Here is a 16,546-nt window from a genome sequence, read left to right as displayed (position 1 = left end):
GATTGTAATAAACCTATTTCTTCTCCATACTTGGGTGATAACGAAATCTATGGAGGCCCATTGAGAGGTCTGGCGTGGTGATTAGTGCACAGGACTGGGAGGTCAGAACTGAGTTCTAACCCTGGCTCTGATATTGACTCCTCTCATGGCCTTTTTCAAGTCATTTAACCTCTCCGCCTCACTTATCCCATCTATAAAATGGACATATTATTACCTGTCCACATGACCATAGGTGCTGAAACTACGGGTGCGGCAGATGCTGCCGCACTCCCTGGCTTGAAGTGGTTTCCATTATATACAAGGTATATAGTTTGGTTGGATGGCTCTCAGCATCTTCACTATACAAATTGTTCTAGCACCCCTGCACATGACAGCGGTATTTTGAGGATTGATTAACAATTGAAATGTTCTATGAAGATCAAAAGTGCTGTCCAAGTGCCTACATAATATGTATCACTGTCAGAGGGGGGAGGGATAGCTCAGTGGTTTGAGCATTGGCCTGTTAAACTCAGGGTTGTGAGTTCAATTCTTGAGGGGACTATTTAGGGATATGGGGCAAAAATCTGTTGGATGATTTAATTGGGGATTGGTCCTGCTTTGAGCAGGGTGTTGGACTAGATGATCTTCTGAGGTCCCGTCCAACCCTGAGATTCTATGTATTTGCAATTTATATTTTGGTTTAGAAAACAGTCTGTAGCAGTCTGTATTTCATGTTTTGTTGCTCATACTAATGAACTTCAAGACAAATACAACCAGTCAATTGATCCAAGAACAATGGATTTGAGTTGCTGTATCTCCAGCAAGTTTAGAATATATTTAAACTATCACAAACAAACGAAAGCTAGAGTCAGAGGAAAGATTTTTCGAAAGTGCCTAGAGGGATTTAGGAATGCAAGTCCCTTAGATCAGTGTTTCTCAACCACCGGTCTGTGAACCGGCGCTAGTCCACGGCAGCCTCCTTGCCAGTCCCCGAGATTTCCCTGACACAGTTTAGAAGGGCAGCAGACAGCCGGGTCCCTGAGATCTCCCTGACACAGTTTAGGAAGGCAGCAAGCCGGTCCCTGGTTCAGAAAGGTTCAGAAATATTGCCTTAGCTGCTTTGGAGACTCTTCTCCTCACAGTAAAATATTGTGGGGCAGCACAACACCTTCAAACTACGAGGTTTTTAACATGGATTTCTCCTCCCTGCAATGTGAATCTTTTACAGTCACCTGCCAGCCTCCATTTGCAAGACTAGGGGACTTAATGCATTATCAATAACATGTCCCTCATATATGATGTCACAAAATGGCATTGTTCCAGCCGAAGAGCAGCCCTGATTGTTAAATGAGCATATGGAAAATGACAGGGAGCGGGGGCACCTGTGGAGTAGCTTTTTACCTCTGGGCTTCTGAGTTCAGATCCTTACATGAGCTGAAGATAACTTTGGTGAATCTCATCCTAGCTTTGGAATAGCAGAAATGTTACAGATCAGAACTGAGGTGTAATAGCAGGACTGCAGTAGCAGGCAAGCTGCAAGGCAGGAGCGTGAAACATAAACAGAGTTGTGTGAAGAACCTTCCATTAGACTAGTAGGCGTTTTTATAGATGAGAACTAGAAAGCAGATGCAGAGCGATCTAGCTCACTTGGGAAGCTGGGCACAGGCAAACAATATGGGTTTTAATACGGCTTAACACCATTAATTTGGGCTTGAATAGGGACTGGGAGTGGCTGGCTCACTACAAAAGCAATTTTCCCTCTCTTGGTATTGACACCTCCTCATCAATTATTGGGAGTGGACCACGTCCACCCTGACTAAATTGGCCTTGTCAATACTGGTTCTCCAGTTGTAAGGTAACGCCCTCCTCTTCATATGCCAGTATATTTATGCCTGTATCTGTCATTTTCACTCCATGCATCTGAAGAAAGCTTATGCCCAAATAAATCTGTTAATCTTTAAGGTGCCACCGGACTCCTTGTTGTTTTTGTGGATACAGACTAACACAGCTACCCCCTGATACTTAATGTATACATAGAAGAACAAAGAACATCAACCAGACTTACAGGATATGAGACTCTATCCAGGGAAGCAGCAACGTGGAAAAAGATTTGGGAGTCATGGTGGATAATCATTTAAACGTGAGCTCCTACCGCAATGCTGTGGCCAAAAGGGCTAGTGTGATCTTTGGATGTATAAACAGGGAATCTCGAGTAGGAGATTTACCTCTGTATTTGGCACGGGTGCAACAACTGCTGGAACACTGTATCCAGTGCTGGTGTGCACAATTCAAGAAGGATGTTAATAAATTGGAGAGGGCCATGAGAATGATTAAAGGATTAGAAAACCTGCCTGATAGTGATACATTCAAGGAGCTGAATCTATTCAGTTTAACACAGAGAAGGCTAAGAGGTGACTTTATTATAGTCTGTAAGTATCTACTTGGGGATCATATGTTTAGTAACAGGCTCTTCAATCTAGCAGAGAGAGGTATCATATGATTCAGTGTCTGAAAGTTGGTGTTAGACAAATTCAGACTGGAAATAAGTAAATTTTTAACATTAAGAGTAATGAACCATTGGAACAATTTACCAAGTGTTGTGGTGAATTCTCCAACACAGACCATTTTAAAATCAAGATTGGATTTTGTTCCCAAAGATCTGCTCTAGGAATGATTCTGGGGAAGTTCTATAGCTTGTATTATGCAGGTCAGACTAGACGATCACAATGGTCCCTTCTGGCCTTGGAAACTTGGAATCCATGAAAAGCATTGGCAGAGCTGGATTGGCCAGAGTGTGGTATAGTTCGAGTGAGGTGTGTCTGCACTGGTGGAAGTTTTGCATGATACTTACTCATCCCATGCCTGTCTCCAGTACTAATAGTTCCTCACTTTCACAAGTTCCAAATGAAAGAGGAAATAGACATGGTCGGTTGTGGGCAGTAAAATTTGAGACTTGACTTTCAGTAGATAGTGGAAAATCACATTTCAAGCCTGGTCTTCTGGCTTCCAGGGCAGAAAAACTGTATTAAAACTGAAATAAAAAGATGCCATATAAGGCAGAGTGATTTTAATTCAAGACTAGATGGCTTGAAACAGCATAACCAGTCAAGTCCATTAGAGTTGTATAGGAAAAAACGCAGATGATTGTTGTGGGCATTCCTTGGGTATCTTGCTTTTTTCTCTTTTTCTTTTACATCAGTAACTCGCTTGTGAGAATTAGAATGGATAAGAAATCCAAATCAGTCTGCCCAAGCAGATGAACTTATCAGGAGCTGATAATTCCATTTGGTCATATCAGAGTGTAGGCTTTGGATCAGGGCCATTGAAGCTATTAACCTTCCAAATTTGTTTTGGATTCTTAGCAAGATGATATATATGATATATGCCTGCCTCCTCTGTAGCCATGTGAATTTGCTTAAGGTCCATTTGAGGTTGAAGAGACGGACTGGATTGTGATTTCTCATTCAGTCCCTATAATTTGTCAGTCCTTAGTACCTTTAGTGAGGCTTGCCACAAAGGGTATGTCTACACAGTAACTAGACACAGGACCCTGCGAGGTGGGAGGGGTCCAGAGCTTGGACTCTGGCTTGGGCCCAGAAGTCTGCACAGGAGTGAAACAGCCCCACAGCCCAACCCCTGTGAGCCCTAATTGCCCAACGCAGGCCATACGAGGGTGTTTAGCTGATGTGAAGATGTACGCAAAGTGGCTAGTCGTGGTGGTAGTTTTATGATGTAGACACACATTCACTAGGAACTGGGTTAAGAACCATTAAGAACCATCCACTCCCTTTGCATAGTCCACCTTGACATGTTTGAAGCAAAGACCTCCATCGTAGGGGAAAGGTTTTCTGCCATCCTAACCCATCATGTCCCTCTCAAATTAGTGATGTAATTCTACAATGATGAAGCTAAAAACATTGTAGTAGCCCATTAAAAAAAATCTGCGCTTAACTAGGAATAGGACCTTATAAGTACTTTTAAAGCCATTATTCTGTAGTCAAATGGAAGACTTTTTTAATCACTCCCCTTTTAATACTCCCTGAACAGTCATGAACAAAAAACTAAATTGTCAAATATTCTGCATTAAAGTTTATGCTGCAGTTGTTTAAACCAGTATTCAATCAGGCTGAAAACAGCTTGACAACTTCTTATATCCTGTTCCCATGCTGTCAACCTCAAAAATGATAGATCTTTTCAGCAAGGTGGCCACTACCAACAATGACTTTGGAAATGCGTGTTTCATGGTTTATGCCCAGTGAAAAGTGTTTCTTGCTGTTTGATCTTTGCAACTCCTGGACTGTACAGTGCAAACTAGACTGGAATTGGCCTTTAAGGCATATGCATTTACTACCATGTATCATAGCAGCATCATTTGTCGTATATGGTAGGGCATAAAAGTTTCTGACAAAGGGCTGATTGCTGAAAATCTAGTTAAAGTCTCATTCACAAATCTGAGTGCACAGCTGCTTGCTGGATAATGACTTGCTTGAGATAATTACCCCATTGCCTGGACTGATTATCTCGCACGCTAAGCTAAGTCACTGCCAGGATCACTTGTGACTTTCCTGAGGAAACATTACCAACAGCAATGGCACATTGTTTCTATCCTGTCAAATTACGGCATGTTAGTAAGAAGAATGATCGCAGTGAGGGGCATTCAACTGGCCACCAGTGGTGGTTGTTGCACACATTGGTTCAAAGTGGATTTCTTTATTATTAGAGTAAACAGATTAGTCTTCTTTAAGGTCCACTTGCAGCAGTAATCAAAATCTATTAGGCTACAATTGTGGCTGATCAATTGAATTTCTTGGTTTCGAGGGTGAACGTAACCTTTGAGGAAGCACCTGTGATTCTAATCAATAAATTCTAATAATATTTTACGCTGACACTGTGACTCAAGAATATCAAAGTGCTTTACAGATAGTTACACCCTGTGTGGCAGGTGACAACCATTTTTGCAGATGGGAGAACTAAGACACCAAGCAGTTGAAATAAGTTCAAGGTCACATTTTGGGCAGTGGCAGAGCTTTAAATAGAACCCAGGAGTCCGGTTCCCAGTCTTCTGTTTGAACCACTAGACAAAATTCCCTCTCAATGGAGAATTTTCCTATTCACTTGAGTGCTTCTTTACACTGATTCTTGCTCCCTCAACGTACTGCTATCTCTTCTGGAAGCGTTTACGCTCTGCATTGAGACAGATCATGTGACCACAGCGTGGTCTAAATGCTATTGCTAGTTTAAGGCAAAATGTTACAATTGATTTGTTTTATTTTAAAAAAAAAAGTTCACATGCATATTCAGTAAAACATAGATGGGAGAACGGATTGAGTTGACAAGTTCATAAGGATTTATGTGGACATACTGGCATGGCATGCCATCAGGCTGAATTATTTTCTTTATCCCCAGTGTAGGAACATCCCACTCCCTCCCCCGCCCCTCCCACCATCCCCATGCCATCATAACAGTAGTCTCATCTTCTTCAAACCATCCCACTAATGTGCTTCAAACTTGACCAAAAGGGGACAGAAGTGGGAATGAGTCTAGAGGTCAGTCTCTATTGTCTGTTCAGTCCTGACTCTTGTCATGAGACTGCCAGTTAATGAAATGTCTAGAGATACTTGATTAGCTACGTAGGTTACACCACCATCTCATTTTATTTAGGCCACCAAATGTGTGTCACATGCTAATAACTTTTGGCCAATTCCAGCCCCACCTGGATTTGAATTTATGATTCAGAGAGATTACCAATGTGTCCATCTTATTTCTAATAATATCTAATAACAAAATCATCCAAAGCACAGGACTTGGTGGTGATGAGGGACTTCAACTACCCAGATAGCTGTTGGGAAAATAATACAGCAGGCTACACATTATCCAACAGGAATGTATTGGAGACAATTTTGTATTTCAGAAGGTGCTAGGAGATAGCTGTTCTAGGTTTGATTTTGACAAATAGGGAGGAACTGGTTGAGAATTTGAAAGTGGAGGGCAGCTTAGGTGAAAGTGATCATGAAATAGTAGAGTTCATGATTCTAAAGAATGGTAGGAAGAAAAACAGCACAATAAAGATAATGGATTTCAAGAATGCAGACTTTAACAAACTCACAAAGTTGGTAGGTAAGATCCCGTGGGAAGCAAGTCTAAGGGGAAAAACAGTTAAGAGAGTTGGCAGTTTTTCAAAGAAACATTATTAAGGGCCCAAGAGCAAACTATCCCACTGCGTAAGAAAGATAGAAAGTATGGCAAGAGATCACCCTGGCTTACCCAGGAAATCTTCAATGATCTGAAACTCAAAAAAGAGTCCTACAAAAAGTGGAAACTAGGTCAAATTACAAAGGATGAATTTAACCAAATAACACAAGTATGTAGGGACAAAAATAAAAAGGCCAAGGCACGAAACGAGGTTAAACTAGCTAGAGACATTATGGGTAACAAGAAAACATTCTACAAATACATTAGAAGCAAGAGGAATACCAAGGACAGGGTAGGTCCGTTACTCAATGAGGGGGGAAATGCAATAACAGAAAATGTAGAAATGGCAGAAGTGCTAAATGACTTTTTTTGTTTGTTTTTCACCAAAAAGGTTAGTAGCAATTGGACTTCTAACATAGTGAATGGCAGTGAAAATGAGGTAGTTTAGAGGCTAAAATAGGGAAAGAACAAGTTAAAAATTACTGAGACAAGTTAGGTGTCTTCAAGACACCATTGGCTAATGAAATACATCCTAGAATACTCAAGGAACTGACTGAGGAGATGTCTGAGCCATTAGTGATTATCTTTGAAAAGTTTCAGAGTAGCAGCCGTGTTAGTCTGTATCCGCAAAAAGAAGAACAGGAGTACTTGTGGCACCTTAGAGACTAACAAATTTATTAGAGCATATATTATATATTATGCTCTAATAAATTTGTTAGTCTCTAAGGTGCCACAAATACTCCTTATCTTTGAAAAGTCATGAAAGACGGGAGAGACTCCAGAGGACTGGAAAAAGGCAAATATAGTGCCTACCTATAAAAAGGGAAATAAGGACAACCCGGGGAAATACGGACCAGTCAGCTTAACTCCAGTACCTGGAAAGATAATGAAGCAAGTAATTAAGTAATCAATTTGCAAACACCTAGAAGATAAGTAACAGTCAACGTGCCGCAGGGACGTGCTGGCTGCCGCTTCCCACAGCTCCCATTGGCCAGGAACAGCGAACCACGGCCACTGGCAGCTGCGGGCGGTCGTGCCTGCGGACGGTCAATGTAAACAAACTGTCTTGCAGCCCGCCAGTGGATTACCCTGACAGGCCGCAGGTTGCCCACCACTGGTCTCGATACTACTTAGTCCTGCCTTGAGTGCAGGGGACTAGACTAGATAACCTCTCGACGTCCCATCCAGTCCTGTGATTCTATGAATTCTCTAAATATTTGCTTACCCAATCTAAGTGATATCCTATCATTTAAGAAACTTCTTAATTTATTTCATATATTTATTTTATTTTAATTTTTATCAAGTGCATAATTAAACCCAAGGCGCTTGTATGGAACTGTAAAACTTACCGCCAGAGTAGCACTTGTAGCACCTGTTTAATGTATTTGAAGCAGCACTTAATAAGCAAGTAACCACATTCTGCACTAGCGTAAGTTTCCAAATGGTATTAATATGTTGCCCCATGTAGAGGACGTTGTAGTGTCTGGATTTCTGATTTAAATTATTCCAGCACTATTAATAATAATAATATAATCATACCTAGGTCTTTTATAGGGGTTTTCATCAATAGATCTCAAAACGCGGTACAAAAGAAATCAGTATCATTATCCCCATTTTTCAGGTGACAAAGTGAAAATGCAACTTCGCATTTATAAGATTTGCTATTTGTAGGTTCTTATCTAACCCCACAGACATAATTTCTCTCTCTCTCTCTCTCCCTCTCTAAATCTGTGTATTTTGTAGTGCACTAACAAGTTTTGTTTCTAGGTGCCTCATACTAGTACTTTCAGATGAATTTATGACATTATGTATGTTTTCAATTTTTTTTATGATGGCACAATTTACGATATCAGCCCAGATTCTCAACCTTAACTGTGTGGGTTTGAGTCGGGTCTTTATCATTAATTTAAATATAGTTTGGATCTGACTTCCTCTAGTTGGAAAAGAACAATTTCCTTGGCTTTCAGTATTCTGCAAACCTTGGTTGGAATAGGGTCAACCTTTGCATTTTCAGGGGATGTTTTAGGGTGTTGACTGGTTGCTGTCTGTTTTGATCTTTCTGCTGCAGGACTGCTTGGTGAATAAGCTGGAGAGAGGTAATGGTTTATGACATATCTGCTGACAGGGACTGAACTTCATTAGCACTCTGTCAATCTGATCTTTCAAGAGCTGACTTTTTTGAAACATATTTGACTTTACTCGCTATCAAAGGCATCTTCAGTTTTCAGTGCTGCATAGGATATGCAGCAGTCAGTCAAGAAGGGGGAAATGACTGGATTGCAGACCTGAAACCAGCAGGAAAGAACAGCTGTGGTTAGGGAATAGCAAAAGTACTAAGCCTGTGAGGTTACCCTAGAAGCTAGTATGCGCATGAAGGGAGGACTATTGCATGTGGGTGAATTTTGAGGTTCTTTTTTTTTTTTTTCTGATAATTCATCTGATAACTGGAGACAGTAACCAAAACAGAGAGTGTGTCGCTCCACTTCTGTCACCCTCTTCTTTGGCCTACAAATTTAGCACCTCATTGTCAGTTATAGCAGAGCAAGTCTATCAACTATCACTACCATCCTCTCCCACACCTCCACTCCTGCTTTTTTAAGGCTTGTGCTCCATAGGTGCAGTCACTGGATTGGGGGCGGGTTATATACCAGCATTTCTCTATCCTGTTGATATTCCCTTCTAGAACAGCTAGAGAAACTCTACATGCATTTTCCTCTGGATCCTTCCCAGGTCTATTTATATGGTTGTACCTTTGTGATCTTGTAGCTATTGCGTATATGCAATTATCTTTGGCTTTACTGGAAGTTGGTGGGAGTTCAATATGCTCAACAGTTTAAGGATGGAGACTGTCGAGCTTAATCAGTAAGGTGTGAAACATTCCTGAGAAGCTGAGCACCACCAGCTCCCGCTGACTTGATTGGGATTTGACGAGGCCTCAGTACATTGCAGGATTAAGCCCTTAATGAGGACTTTGCTGCAGTTGCAGTTAACGGGGTAGGCAACCTATGGCACACGTGCCGAAGGTGGCATGTGAGCTGATTTTCAGTGGCACTCACACTGACCGGGTCCTGGCCACAGGTCCAGGGGGCTCTGCATTTTAATTTAATTTTAAATGAAGCTTCTTAAACGTTTTAAAAACCTTATTTACTTTACGTACAACAATAGATTAGTTCTATATTATAGGCTTATAGAAAGAGACCTTCTAAAAACGTTAACATGTATTACCGACACGCGAAACCTTAAATTAGCGTGAATAAGTGAAGACTCGGCACACCACTTCTGAAAGGTTGCCGACCCCTGAGTTACAATATACACCCTCACCACAGATTGAGTGGCTGTTTTTAGTGGTAATTCGTTGAGCAATCACTAGACCGGTAAAAGCACTAAAACATCCTCATAAGTCGTTCTATTTATTTATTTTCCTCACATTCTGGCTTTTCTAGGAGTTGCTTTTGACATTTGGTTTATCCCCAACTTTTCATCTGCCCCAGCCTTGGACATAGGCATTGATTGATTATTTTAATTAGTAAAACAGCACAGACAGGCTGCCTTCACAGGATAAATATTGCGCTCATAAATCTTCATTTTCCTCCTCCGCTGAGCCCACATGGTTGGTGTCAGCAATGGCTATCGTCGTCTTATGTCCATCGTAAAAGCCATTTGGCTTGGCCGTGCTCCATATTTGTTTGAAGATTGTCCATTTTATTTGTTACCTCGTTAAATACACAAGGGCCTTGCCATTAAAGTCTTGCAGTTTGGGGTGCAGAGGAAGATTGGGCCTTCTTGTTAACTGATCATCAGTGCCAGCACTGATCTTTTTTGAAAAGTGCATGGGGGATTTTAGTTAGAACTGCATCAATAATCCCCACCACACATATTCATCCTTCCAGCTCCCTTTTTTTCTTATATACTTTTTCATTTTTAATCTGTTTCAATTTAGCTGTGGGTATTTCTATGATGGATGTCCATATCTGCAGTGTCCAGAATGCCCTTAGCATTCACTTACAAATAACTACAAAGGCAAATGCTAATAAACTGCACTTCAACTAAATACATCATTCTGTGACCAGAAAGACTCTAGAGTTTCCTTCCTTACCCCCATTTTTACTAGGAAAGCTTAATTGGCACTCATACTTGCAAATCTATAACATTTTGGGGGTGGGGGGACTTTCTGTGCACTGATTAACCCAAAGTTAATATTCTGTATCATGGCAATGCAGAAATGCTCTGTTGCCCTGGCCTCTTCTGTTTGCAGAATTAGTACACTTTGTGACTCCCAAGTCTAATTTATAATGCGAATCCCGAGTCCAATTTATAATGCAATATAGTGTGACATAAGAGAGACAAGGTGAGTGAAGAGAGATATTTTACTGGTTCAATTTCTGTTGGTGGAAGGGACAAGTTTTCGAGCTCCATAGAGCTGCTCTTCAGGTCTGGGGAAAGTAGCCAGAGTGTCTGAGCTAAATACAAGTTGGGACAGATTGTTAAAGCATCAGGGGTTCACATGGCTGTAGGAGACCACTTAAAATGAAGTGGGCAATTGAGGGTTGGATTGTTAAGCATAAGAGAAGTTCACACATGCTGTAGGAGACCATTTTAAAATGAAGAGGGCAGTTAAGGCTTATCAGGCAGTTGGGTGTGTTACAAGTTGTAATGAACAACACGATTTTAATGTCTAGCAGTGTTTCCCAAGCTCATCTTTTGAAGGCATTGTGCAGGTTTCCTTTGAGGACAAGGGCTGAGAGGTAAGGTATGGAATGATCACTTTGTGAAAAGTATTTTCTCACAAGTGACGTGATGTTTTTGTCTTTTATTATTTTTCTGTGTGAATTCATTAAAGAGCATAATTTCACCCACACTGTTGTTGGTGAGGTATTTGATGCACTTGATGAGATGCATCATGTGTTGTGATAGGCATGAGTAGGATCTATGAATCGTAACAAGTGTGTCGTGGAGGGTATAGATCATCATAGTGTATTGGTATGTCTGAAGGTTTTGCATCTGTGGTTCTGGGCAGGGTTCAGCACTGTTTTCAGTTGGTGCGTCCTGGTCTGTGAGGAACTTGCTTCTTATAATTAACTTGGCGGGGTTGGGGGGTTGTTTGAAGGCCAGAAGAGGGGGCTCAGGAAAGATTTCTTTCAGGATGTGGTCCCCATCAAGTAATTGTTTGATGATACTCTGTAAAGGTTCTATGTGGGGTGGTAGGTGAAAACTAGGGATGTGGGTCAGTGAAGATTTTTTTTCTGCAGTGAAACAGGTTCTCCTGGGGTATTTGGGTAACCCTTTCCCTGGTGCAATCGACTTCTCTGGTGCAGAGTCCATATTTTAAGTGCGTTTACAACTGCAACAACTCCATAGAACACCACCTCTAGGAGAAGCCACAACACTAGGATCCACCACATGGACACTACATGACTCCCCAACATCATTAACCTATCAAGGCTAACTCTGAAATATCTGTAGTATCCAAAGGACTAAATTGCTGCCCCACCACAGAATCTGATACCATGCTAATGTGGAGAACTAGAAGAATTCTTCCACGGACTCTGCCGCAAGGAATTTTTTCACAACATAGACGACACTTCACACAACTACCAAATCCCCATCAACAGTCATAAGCAAAAGGAACCATGTGACTGGACACCCCCATAGGACAAAACCCCACACTGGATCATTACATGGATTGCTTCTGGAAAAAAATTGACTGAGAGAGGTCGTGGAAAGTCACAGAATCCGTAACTTCCGCGACCTCCATGACACACACGGAGTGCTACCCTTAGACCCTACACATGTCGATCACAACATATAGTGTACCTCATTCAGGGCGTCAAATACTCCAACCACTATGTGGGTGAAACCAGACAACCACTACTATCTTGAATGAACTCACAGAGAAAAATGATAAAAGGCAAAAACACTGTATCACCCGTGGGCAAACATTTTTCCCAAAACCATCACTCCATATCTGACCTCTCAGTCTTTGTCCTCAAAGGAAACCTGCACAGCGCCTTCAAAAGATGAGCTTGAGAACTTAAATTCATTAAAGACACTAAAAACCCTGTTGTCAATTAAGGGCTGGTCCACACTAACCCCCCAGTTCGAACTAAGATACGCAACTTCAGCTACGTGAATAACGTATCTGAAGTCGAAGTACCTTAGTTCGAACTACAAGGTACTTATCGCGGGTCCACACGCAGCAGGCAGGCTCCCCCGTCGACTCCGCTTACTCCTCTCGTGGAGCAGGAGTACCGGCGTCGACGGCGAGGACTTCCGGGATCGATTTAAAGCGTCTAGACAAGACGCGATAAATCGATCCCAGAAGATCGATTGCTTACCGCCGAACCGAGAGGTAAGTATAGACGTACCCAAAAACACTGATTTTATAGCTCATTCCAACAATTTGTAACACACCTACTGCCTGCTAAGCCTTAATTGCCCTCTTTATTTTAAGTGGTCTCCTGCAGCCTGTGTGAACCCCCCTTATGCTTTAACAATCTATCCCAATTTATATTTTGCTCACACAATCTAGCTACCTTCCCCAGACTTGAAGAAGAGCTCTGTGAAGCTCAAAAGCTTGTCCCTTCCACCAACAGAAGTTGGTCCAATAAAAGATATTACCTCATCTACCTTTTCTCTCTTGCATCCTAGGAGCAACATGACTACAACAACACTACAAACATATAGTCATGATACACTTTTATAAAGGACCCCAAGATAACTATGCAGAGAAGAAACTTTCCTATATTCCCATTAGGCTCATTGGCACATTAGTCTGGATTCTTTTTTCTGTGTTTGGAAGTCTGGGACCATTTCGCTCAGAAAGAATCACTCTATAATGTCTAGTTTTTGAAATGTTTTTCCAATCAGAAAAGCCACAGTGTTTTAAATAATTGATGGCTAATTTATTGAATTGTCAGCATTAATCCATTCTCCTTTTGAAATGTTCAAATGCTTGAAGGACTAATCCTTTTACAACACACTCATTTTTAATTCCATTTTTATAATTACATTATTCACAGTGGAATGTAATTGCAGATGTGTAGTGGGGGAAAAAGAAACCCTGTGCTAGCCTTTTCGAGTTGTAAAGGACCCGCCACTAATTTCTGTGCCATCCCTCCTCTTAGACATTTAATTATACCTGTTGTAAAAGCATATTTCAAAATGTGACATCTACCTCTTGCAGAGAACAAAAGAGAGATTAATCTATTGTTAAATGGAAAAGGTAAAGAAGCTCCTTTACGTCAGGGACCGCCCCTTCCTGACAAGATGCATTCATTGGAGCGAGGGCAGAAAGGCTGCCACCGTTTTGAAGAAGTGGATTTGTCAACTGCAGAATAGAAAGCAGGAAAATAGACCCTCAAGTGCTGTGATCAGAGTATTCATTTCTGCATTATGGATTTTTTCCCCCTTTGGGGAATATAAAGGTTCTTGCGAAAGTGTGTAAACTTTGCTAGCAGTTTAAAGGTTAATAATGTTCTAAATTACATCCGAAACAATTCAGAGAAGGCAGTAAGTTGAAAGTTTCCCCTTTCGTTACTAATCTGTAAATAGACCTTTTCATTTAAAAATTACTGATTCTCTCTCACGCACAGAAGAGCCTGTCAGAATGGTAATTTTTGCAAAACAATTGATCTGCTTTTGTGAACCGCACATGTGATAAAAGATATTTTCCAGTGTTGCCCCAATTTGACGTTGTGAAACTGTCATGTATTACCATGCATGATGGGCTTGATTCTGATCATTACGGGCTTGATGTAGGAATCACTGGGCGAAATGCTCTGTCCAACTTTATACAGGAGATATGAATCAGAATGGTCCCTTCTAGCTTTAAAATCTGTGAATCTCATGCTTCTGTAAATCCGAAAAAAACTCACTGTAGTCAAGGGAGTTACAGCCATGTAAAACTGGTATAAAAAGATCAGAATCCTGCCTGGTGCTGTGTTCAGTTAACTTGCCGTGGATTGTAGTTAACTTGCCGTGGATTGTAGTTCCTGTAAAGAGATTTAAAGAGCATCAGAGTCTTAAAGACAATATCCCAGATTCTGATCTCAGTTGACCTTGAAATCAATGGAGTTACACTGGATTTACACCAGTGCAAATGAGATGAAATCTATCCTATTAACTCTAAATAATGGCTGAAGATAGTCCTTTTAAGATTAAAGGGCAGAAAAAGGATTGTATACACAGTTGCATCATATTCCTGTTTGTATGAATAACTGCAGCCTGAATAACTGTTTGTGTCCCATGCAATTAAAAGAAAAAACAATTTGGAATAGATTTTAATGTATCTTTTGTTGCAAGGAGTGAATCGTAACGCTCTGAGCTCACTGGACAAGCCATTTCTAGTGATAATCAGTGGGAGTTTGACTGTCTAATTGCCCTTTATGCCTTTAAAAATCTCTCCCGGAATATGTGATGTGGGGAACTGTGTGAAAAAGGAAATGAGCGTGACAAGCCAAAAACATGTCTTTGGTTTAAACAGCTGTATTTCGTGTTTGCTCGTGCTCTCACATTTTATGTCATGCTTAAGGGAAGCAAAGTGATGTGCATTAAATTTCTCCAATGGCTTCTGTCCCCCCAAAAGTCTAACGAATCACTCTAACCAGCGCGACAGTATCTTTGCTCGTGACTGAGCTGGCTTGCCCACACTTTGTCAGCAAAGATCACTTCCTTGGGTTTGTTTCTGGAATCTTGACTGCTCCTGGAGATCTAGGTGACCGTGGTAGACAGAAATTTCCCTTTCGTCTTTATTTGTCTTGAAGTTTGCGATCATATCGCTCAGATGTGGACAGTGCCACAATCATTTATGCCTGTGTGACCTTCAGACTGGAATATTGCAGTGCACTCTACCTGTGCTAATTACTTGGAAGCATCAGAATTGTAGAGAATTGTGTATTAAGGGAGCATATTAAGTCAATGCACTAATGACTGCACTGAACTGTCTCCTTGTTCTTTTCTGGGTGCAGTTCAAGGTGTTGATCTCTACATGTTTTGAGTCCTATTGTTACGACTGGAGAAGCTACCTGTTTACCTGTGCACATTGCCAAAATATCTGAAATTAGCTGGAGCTCTTGTCATTCCCTAGAGCTGAACATCTGGGGCTATTAGCAGGGTGTTCAGTGGAGGGACTTTGGCTCTGGGCATTAGTCTGATGGGAATGGTCTAGAGTCCATCTGTAAAATCTGGTGTAATGTTATCATGGGTGTAAAATCTGTACAGTAAGGCTTTTAGCTTGATAGATTATATGCAGATTTAGAAATTTAGTGTGGTTTCTTTTAATATATCCTTGCTATATTTGGACTGATTTTTGTAGTTTTTTCTCAAAGAATTTGTGTTCATGGGCCCAGGCACATGCTCTGTGTGATGTGCTCATTCAGTATGATAAAAGGAAATATAGGCGTTTGCATAGAACCAGATTGCACATGCCCCATATTTAGGCTCCAGTGTATAAACTGAGTACTAGCAAGAGGCATAAAAGAATGAGTGATCATACTTCAGACATACGTAGTGCTTTCCATCTGAGGATCTTAAATTACTTTAGAAAGGTGGGTAAGTGTGGTTATTCCCATTTTACAGATGGGGGAATTTAAGCCACAGAATTTGAGATTACCCAAGGTCATATAGGAGGGCAGTGGCAGAGGTGGGAATAAATCCCAGGCTTCCTAATTATCATTGCCCATTTAAACCACTAGACCACATTACTTCTAAGAAATGTCCCTGCACAATGCAGTGTTGAACATTTATGGGCATGGTGAAGCTCTCGCACCTTCCTGGACTACAGCAATCACCGTACCTTACATTTCTGTCAAATCCTTCACAATAGCGCCAGGGGCTCCAATAATTAAAAAAAAATCAACACTTTTGTGCATGAGAGAGAAAAAGGTGGCAGTACCCAACATAGCCATCTGCTGTTAGATCAGGAATGGGCCCTGCTGATAAAAGGCTATACAGGATCAAACCCCACATATTACATAGTCCAACTATGGGTGGATCTTAATTATCTAGCAGATCCCTGAGGGTTCTTAAAAAAAACAACACACACACACACACACACAATCAATTCACTTCAATTAAATGAGACTTTATTGGCATGATAAGCTGTACAAATCTTGCCAGATGTGTGGTGTTGTTGTTGGTATGTGTGTGCGCGTGTCTTTCTGTGTGTGTGTGTGTATTTCCTTGTCCTGGTCTTGAACCAATGCCACAGACAGCCCATCTTTTTATTTCATTAGGCATTACATTCCATAGCTCGGGTGCATAGTTATCAAATATCCTGGCTCCCAGTGAATCAAGTTTACAACCAGAGAAAACTAAATATCCTGCTAATTCTGACCTTAATAATTGGCCAGGAACAGAAGAAAAGACAAACAGAGAA

The 16,546-nt window shown here is 41.1% G+C and overlaps 1 protein-coding gene across 3 annotated transcripts in view; it reads left to right on the top strand.

The window, feature by feature from the left end:
* EXOC4 (exocyst complex component 4) overlaps positions 1-16,546 on the top strand; it is a 611,937-nt gene that overhangs the window by 445,406 nt on the left and 149,985 nt on the right. The window lies entirely within an intron of this gene.

The sequence above is a fragment of the Chrysemys picta genome, chromosome 1 (genome assembly GCF_011386835.1).
Source record: "Chrysemys picta bellii isolate R12L10 chromosome 1, ASM1138683v2, whole genome shotgun sequence".
Taxonomy (NCBI): Eukaryota; Metazoa; Chordata; order Testudines; family Emydidae; genus Chrysemys; species Chrysemys picta.
This window is presented reverse-complemented; position numbering and strand designations above follow the sequence as displayed.